The sequence below is a fragment of the Gossypium hirsutum genome, chromosome A04 (genome assembly GCF_007990345.1).
Source record: "Gossypium hirsutum isolate 1008001.06 chromosome A04, Gossypium_hirsutum_v2.1, whole genome shotgun sequence".
NCBI classification, from domain to species: domain Eukaryota; kingdom Viridiplantae; phylum Streptophyta; class Magnoliopsida; order Malvales; family Malvaceae; genus Gossypium; species Gossypium hirsutum.
Window position 1 is genome coordinate 19,748,715 of NC_053427.1, and position 8,178 is coordinate 19,756,892.

The window sequence follows — 8,178 nt, forward strand, 5'->3', positions numbered from 1 at the left end:
TGCAATCATATCATAGACCTCAAAATAATCATAAAATAATTATTTCTATCTCGGATTTTACAGTCACGAAATCGCTATTCCGTCTAGGCCCAAAATCAGGATATTACAACTCTCCCCCCTTTAGGGATTTTCGTCCCCGAAAATCTTACCAAAAAAGTGGTCTTCACTTTTAATCTCATATTCGGTGCCGAAGAACTTGCACTTAGACTGTACCTCCAATACATCTCTTCAATTTCTCATATGATCTAAAAGCTTATAGTCTCAACTCTCAACTGTTCTTAAATTTTCAACCCTTCTAAGTTTCCCATGATATCATGACATAAAACCCGGATCTCAACTTGATTTAATGGAGACCGGAATTCCAAGAAATCCAACAATCAAAGAGACCTAAAATTCCATGAATCTGATGAGTAGGAATTCATTCAATACAGATATGATTTATAGATCTCACCAAACATTTAACAATAGGATACATCACATTTTCCTCTTTCCACCATAGAAATAATTCTGATATGGCCTCAAGAATAATCCTTCTCGTTTCCATCCCAATATCAACATTGACAAGGATAATTTTGATAGATCCCAATGCTCGGCTTTAACCCCTTTAACAACTCCGATTTTATGTAATATCGGATGCTCTAAACTATCACATTACCTCACTGTCTTGAAACACATCACAATTCGTACAACAATACATTACTGAAAGTCAGGAAGTCTTTGTTCAATGTAGACTAGTCTAGTTCAGACGCTTCGGTTACCAATATTCTCATCTATCCGAACTCTGTCAACATGTAATAAACTTTTCAGCTTTCACAAGATGGAAACCTTATCATTCGTAGTGACTTAAACTAATATTCAACTCTTTCTAATAAATATACACTTCTCGTTCAAACTATTTACTCTTTTATCCGTACAAAATGAAATTCTATTATCAGACTTGGGAAAAATAATCCTGACATAATTGTCACATGAAATCTTTCAAATAAATAATTTACCATACCGACTGAAACTCACGCTTTTTTCACCTATGCCTTTACTGATGTCAAATCCTTACACAGAAATTAGAAAAAATCCCAATACTAAAATCACCACATTACCAAGATCAAATTAGAAGTATAGTCATATTTGACATGATTATCACGAGCTGAAGAACGTACTTCGAACATGAGTCATAATTGACAAATTATGGAACAAAGATAGCAAGAAAACCGAATAAAGAAATCCAAGATAGAGAAACCCAGAATAAAGAAATCTAGAATAAAGAGATCCAGGATAAAGAAACCCAAGATACGATACTATGCCGGAGAATCGAAAACCAAATTCATAGAGAAAATACAGAATACCCTGATAATTCTTCAAAGAAAGAAAGTCCAAAAGAAGACATCATTTAATCCCACTGAAATCAAATATAACAGGATCAATATATCTTCCCATACATATATATCAGATGAAGCATCAAGTAGAAGAAACAGAATCATAATATCATACGTATTCTCTCATCAATTCTTATAAGACGAAATGAAATAGAATAGCCGATGAAATAGAGCAATATAAATTATAAACCAGTCAGACTACCAATGCTTTCATCCAACACCAGAATTAGAAGACATTCCCATATAACAAGAATTTCTTCAGAAGATCAATAGCCATAGAAATATTTCTGAGAACGGGTGAACACATAGAACATCTCAAAAGAGACTGCTAAATCTGTCCGGTCATAACTGTCACACTCAGATAATTCACATTTCAAATATCATTTCCCCAACTAGTTCTGCCGTCACAAATTTCATATTAAATCATTCACTAAAGAATGTCAGTTCTGAATAAATTTAATTTACACTTTTATCGACCTTGCACCTGAGTAATTCGATTTACGAAAGAGAATTCCTTCTCTAACTGGGACAGTGCATAATTCCAATAATCTTTATATCAATCCGATACTTTACTGGCTCTGACTTTACTTATCAACTCATTTTCAATCTCTGATCATACTTATAATTATTCTATCACTGAACTCTTTGGGTTCTCAACCGGAAACTTATTCAATACAAATCTCATGAAATTCCATTATAAGTACCACTTTGGTAAGGGGGAGGGGTTGTAGGACCTCTAACTCGACTTTCTTATACATACACATATGACACAACTCCCATCATCATAGCAACATCATCAAAATCATGTCATTCATTCATGTTGGCTTACACCAATTTTCCTATTGTACCATTTAGACAATATACTTATGCATACATTCTATGTTTTCTAGATAGCTTTACTTATCCATTCATTTAATTAATTTAATTCATGATCATGACATCATATAAGGCCAAACAAACATAGATATTTGCATCCAATCACAACTTTCATTTCGTGCATCATCGTGTACATATCATTACAATCATATAATTCAGTCCAACAATCTAACATAGATAAGTTCATTTCATTATAATCCTTTATCTCATAAAAATTATATATCATTAACATTCATCAACATTCGACGTCCAAATCAAGACAATGACATTTTCATTCAATCATAATATTATAACTTTTATTCATACCTCTACTACTTTCTATTTATTCCGTTCATCTTATCAAGTAAGCCACATACACTACATCATATGAGCATTAAGCAAATATGAATATTTATCACATATGTATCATAAACCTTTATTCATACTTTTCTGAACTGAGACTTATCATAATCATAATTTTACTCAAATACCTTCACATGACATTGAACATGGTCGGCGCAGCTCGGTTGGAGAGTACCCTGTCTAAATAAGACGGTACTCATACGCGTCGGAAGGCATCACACTATCACAGATCAGTGGCATGTATAGCTAAACTTTTACACATGCTAGGTTAGTCCGAGAACCGATAAACCTGCTCTGATACCACTAAATGTAACGCCCGTACCCGAGACCATTGCCGGAGTCGAACACGAGGTGTTAACGGACTTAATTCATTACTTAAACAGCTCATACAATTATTTTAAAATTTCCAAACAAGCTGGCTAACTGCATCACAGTCGCTTTAAAAATCATATCTCGAGTTCTAAACTCAAATCCAATTCCAAAAATTTTTCCTGAAACTAGACTATATATATATCTACTAATATTTTTCTAGAATTTTTGGTCGGTCCAATTAGTACAGTTTATTAGTTAAAGTCTCCCCTATTTCAGGGTTCGACTACTCTGACCTCTGTGTATTACGAATCAGATATCTCCCTGTACAAAAATTCAATGACTATGCTGTTTGTCTATAATAAAACTAGACTCAATAAGGAATCGTACATATAAATCATGAATTCTAATTATCTTTGAAACATTTATGGTGAATTTCCAAAGTCAGAACAGGGGATCCAGAAATCGCTCTGGCCCTGTCTCACAAAAATTTAAACATCTCATAAAATTTAGCACATATACCTGTTTCGCTTCTTCCATATGAAAATAGACTCATCAAGCTTCGATTCCATAACTTATTCATCATCTAATTGTATCTCTACTATTTTTAGTGATTTTTCAAACTCACGTCACTGCTGCTGTCTGAATCTATTTTATGGTAAATTTTACCTATTTCATGGTTTCCATGGATTAGCTAGCAATTTGACATACATAACACCAAATATGATCATGATTAGCCATTCCAATGGCTAATCATTACCAAGCATTTCCATACCACTCAATAACCATATCATAAGACCATATACACAAAATGATTATAATGCTATACATGCCATACTCAAAATATACAAGCCATTATGCCAAGATGGTATACGGATAGTGTGAGTGTGCCTCCGACCATTCCCGATTTCCGAGCTGGCTTGTCAACACTACAAGGAATGAAAAGGAGGGAGTAAGCATAAATGCTTAATAAGTTCATATGCAAATAGCAAGTAACATAACCATATAAGCAAACATAAAACATCATTTGCATAATCATCACCAGGACATTCATATCACATTTTCATTTATCATCTTACCATATTGTTGTTATATTGATTTTTCAACTCGAGGGTTAAGTACATACCTGTTCAAAGTACCCATTTCACAACACTTACCAATACGTCCCTTTCATCTTGAGTATTTCTCCATTTCAGTAGAACTTTACCCGTTGAACACATCGGAATATAATTCGGATACATGGAAAGTTTGCACATAAGTGCCACATATGTAGCCAAGCTACCATGTAACCCGCCCATAAGTGAACTCGGACTCAACTCAACGAGCTCGGGCGTTCGCATCCATAAGTGAACTCGGACTCAACTCAATGAGCTCGGATGCCTAGTTACATCTCTCGAACTCGGACTCAACTCAACGAGTTCGGACGCTCGCATCCATAAGTGAACTCGGACTCAACTCAACGAGTTCGGATGCCCAAATATCCCAGTGACATGTCACTTGTATCCTAATCCATTCCTAAGGTTCAACGGGACATTTTTCCCAATCATATGTCCCAACCATCTTCTATGGAATGTCGATACCGATACTCGGTAGTATTTCACATTTTCCAAGTATATCACATAATTTGACATATTATCAAACAATTGTCACAAGTATGATATTTCATAATAATTATCATATCATTTAAATAACATTAAAACATTTAAAACAATAACTATGTTACCAACATTTACATATGAACTTACCACGTATGCGAAAAAGGCTACTTTTACCATTTCGTCCACAACTTGGTATTTTCCCCATTTTAGCCCGAGTTTCAGTTTTCCTTGCTAATCGAGCTTGGAAGCTTGAAAAACCCTAGCCATGGTTTCTCCTTGCTATATTCGACCTTGGGGTTGAAGATGAGCAAAATTGGCTTTTAATTTTGTATTTTAATTCATTTTACCCCTAAATGACCAAAATACCCTTACTACTAAACTTTCCAAAAATTCCATCCATGTCCAATTTTTGTCCATAGACTTAGAAATTGGTAAAATTTCTATTTAAGACCTCATAATTAATATTTCAAAACAATTTCATACTAGAAACTTCTAGAATGCAAGTTTTACAAATTATTCGATTTAGTCCCTAATTTCAATTTAAGCACTTTATGCATAAAATTTCTTCACGAAATTTTCACACAATCATGCAATCATATCATAGACCTCAAAATAATCATAAAATAATTATTTCTATCTCGGATTTTATGGTCACGAAACCGCTATTCCGACTAGGCCCAAAATCAGGATATTACAGGTTGCTAGACGAGTTGAGTGTGTTTCAAATGTTGAATCAGAGTTTAAAATTGATGATGACGATTGTTTGAGGTTCAGAAGTCGACTGTGTTCCAAGAAATTCAGAACTTATTTCTTTGATTTTAATCGAGGCCTGAAACGTCAGTTTTGGTGGCCTGGTATGAAACGAGACATTTCTGAATTTGTTTCGAAGTGTTTGATATGTCAACAAGTGAAAGCAGAACATCAAGTGCCTTCAGGGTTACTTCAGCCGATTATGATACCCGAATTGAAATGGGATCGAGTCACGATGGATTTTGTATCTGGGTTGCCATTGTCATCATGTAAGAAAGATGCGATCTGGGTGGTTGTTGATAGACTGACAAAATCGGCTCATTTTATTCCTGTACGTACGGATTACTCCCTTGACAAGCTAGCTGAACTGTATGTTTCTCAGATTGTAAGGTTACATAGAGCACCTATTTCTATTGTGTCGGATAGAGATCCGAGATTTACATCGCGATTTTGGTTAAAATTGCAAGAAGCATTGGGTACCAGGTTGCATTTTAGCACCGCTTTTCATCCCCAGACCGATGGTCAATCCGAACGGGTAATTCAGATACTTGAGGATATGTTGAGATGTTGCATCCTTGAGTTTACTGGCTCATGGGAACGGTATTTACCTTTGGTTGAATTCGCTTACAACAATAGTTTTCAATCAAGCATTAAGATGGCACCTTACTAGGCTTTGTATGGTCGTAAATGCCGTACACTGTTGTTTTGGACCGAACTTAGTGAAAGTAAAATCTTCAGGGTTGATTTGATTAGGGATGCTGAGCAGAAAGTTCAAGTAATTCGTGAAAGTTTGAAAGCCGCTTCGGATCGTCAGAAGTCGTACGCAGATTTAAAAAGAAAAGACATTGAATATCAGGTTGGAGACAAAGTGTTTCTTAAAGTCTCACCCTGGAAAAAAGTACTGAGATTTGGCCGTAAGGGCAAATTGAGTCCGAGGTTCATCGGGCCGTATGAAATATCTGAACGAATTGGGACAGTCGCATACCGATTAATTTTACCCCCTGAACTTGAAAAGATTCACAACGTCTTTCATGTCTCGATGCTTCGACGATATAGGTCCGATCCATCACACATAATTGCTCCATCTGAGATTGAGATTCAATCTAATTTGAGCTACGAAGAAGAACTGGTTTGCATTTTAGCACGTGAAGTAAAAGAATTACGAAATAAAAAAATCTCATTAGTGAAAGTAATGTGGCTTAAGCATGGGGTTGAAGAAGCTACTTGGGAGCTCGAAGAATCTATGAAAGAACGTTATCCGAATTTATTCGCTGGTAAGATTTTCGGGGACGAAAATTTTTAAGTGGGGGAGAGTTGTGACAGACCTAATTTGACCCTAGTCGGAATATGGTTTCGGGACCACAAAACCGAGTCATAAAAATTTACTTTAATTTTAATTACATATATTTGATGTGTAATAGTGTGTGTATGAAAAATTAATGTTTTAATTTATTCTTAGGAATGTGAATTTTCTTGAAAGGACTTAGTTGAGAAACTTAGAAAAGATGATAGGTAAATTGTAAGGATCAAATAACAACAAGGTGAGAAAACTTGGGTTTGCATGTCAAATTGCCCAAAACTCAAGTAGTGGCCGGCCAAGCAAGGATGGTTCTTCCACTAGGTTGAATTTTTAATGTAATGCTTTATTAGTAAATGGTTAAAATAAATTAAAGAAAGGAAAGATGAATAAAATAAGAAAGCAAGAGAAAGTCTTCATCTTCTTTCTTTTTCAAGTGCCGTGAGCTAGGAGAAAGAAGGAAGAAATGTTCTAAGACATTCGGCCATCCTAAGGGGTTGATTAAGGTAGGATTCATGTTAGTTTTGTTAAAGTTTTTGTGAAAATCTAGTTAGTAGCCAATGTCTTATTATATCCCATATGTTAATTTTCTACCTAAATAGGTAATTAAATGGCATACGGTTAGGGAGAGGTAAATGCTAAGAGTATGGTGCTTTTGATGTTGTGAATGGAAATAGTAGAAAGGTGAAAGAAAATTTAGGTAGAAATGTAGTTATATGCGGATTTATATGATGTTACAAATAGATGTGAAGCTATGCTAGATTAGGAAAAATTCGGTCAAGTGTTCATGAGAGGAAACTATGTGTTTAAAAGAATAAAAATGATATTATAATTGATAGTATATGTATTCGGCCATCTAATTAAGTGTATAGGTGATGTTAAATCTAATTTTTGCACATTCGGCTATATAAGTATGCCCACTTGTGATATTACCTTTGATTGTATAAAATCGACTAAAATGAGTAATTAGTAAGGGTGGTTGCCTAATATAAAAATATGTATATATGTATGTGTAATTGGATTATTGATAGTAAGGTGATATTATATGGTTATTAGCCGAATGGCTCAAAAGCATAAGGTAGAAAGATAAAAATTTACCATGTGTTTCTTATGATATGAAATCATTAATATTTTGATATAAATATTTAGCAAGACGGTTAAACTAGTTTAACTTATTCGATTAAGCTCAAGAAGTTAAAGGAGGGGAATCAAGCAAGGGCAAAGCAAAGAACATCGAGTAGCCGAGTTGGAACCGTTTTACCCAACACAAGGTAAGTCCTTAAGCATTTTTGTAAGGTTGATTAGTTTGTATATAAATAATACCAGTGAATCATAAAAGAATTCCTTTTGATGAGTATTCTTTTGGAGTGATTTTCCTATTTATTAATGTGACCATATGTGCTATTTGAATTAAGTAAATTGCCTCATCATAATGAGTTAACATACGGCACTATGTGTGCGGAATTAAGTGGCACTATGTGTGCAGATTTGGATGTTGAAGCATGAGAGAAAATCCAATGCACTGAGTGTGCTGGTTACTATGGCACTATGTGTGCGAGTGTGACGAGCACTATGTGTGCAAATACGGTTGATAATATAAAGTGTGCATGAAAGAATGAAGTGGTAGAACTAG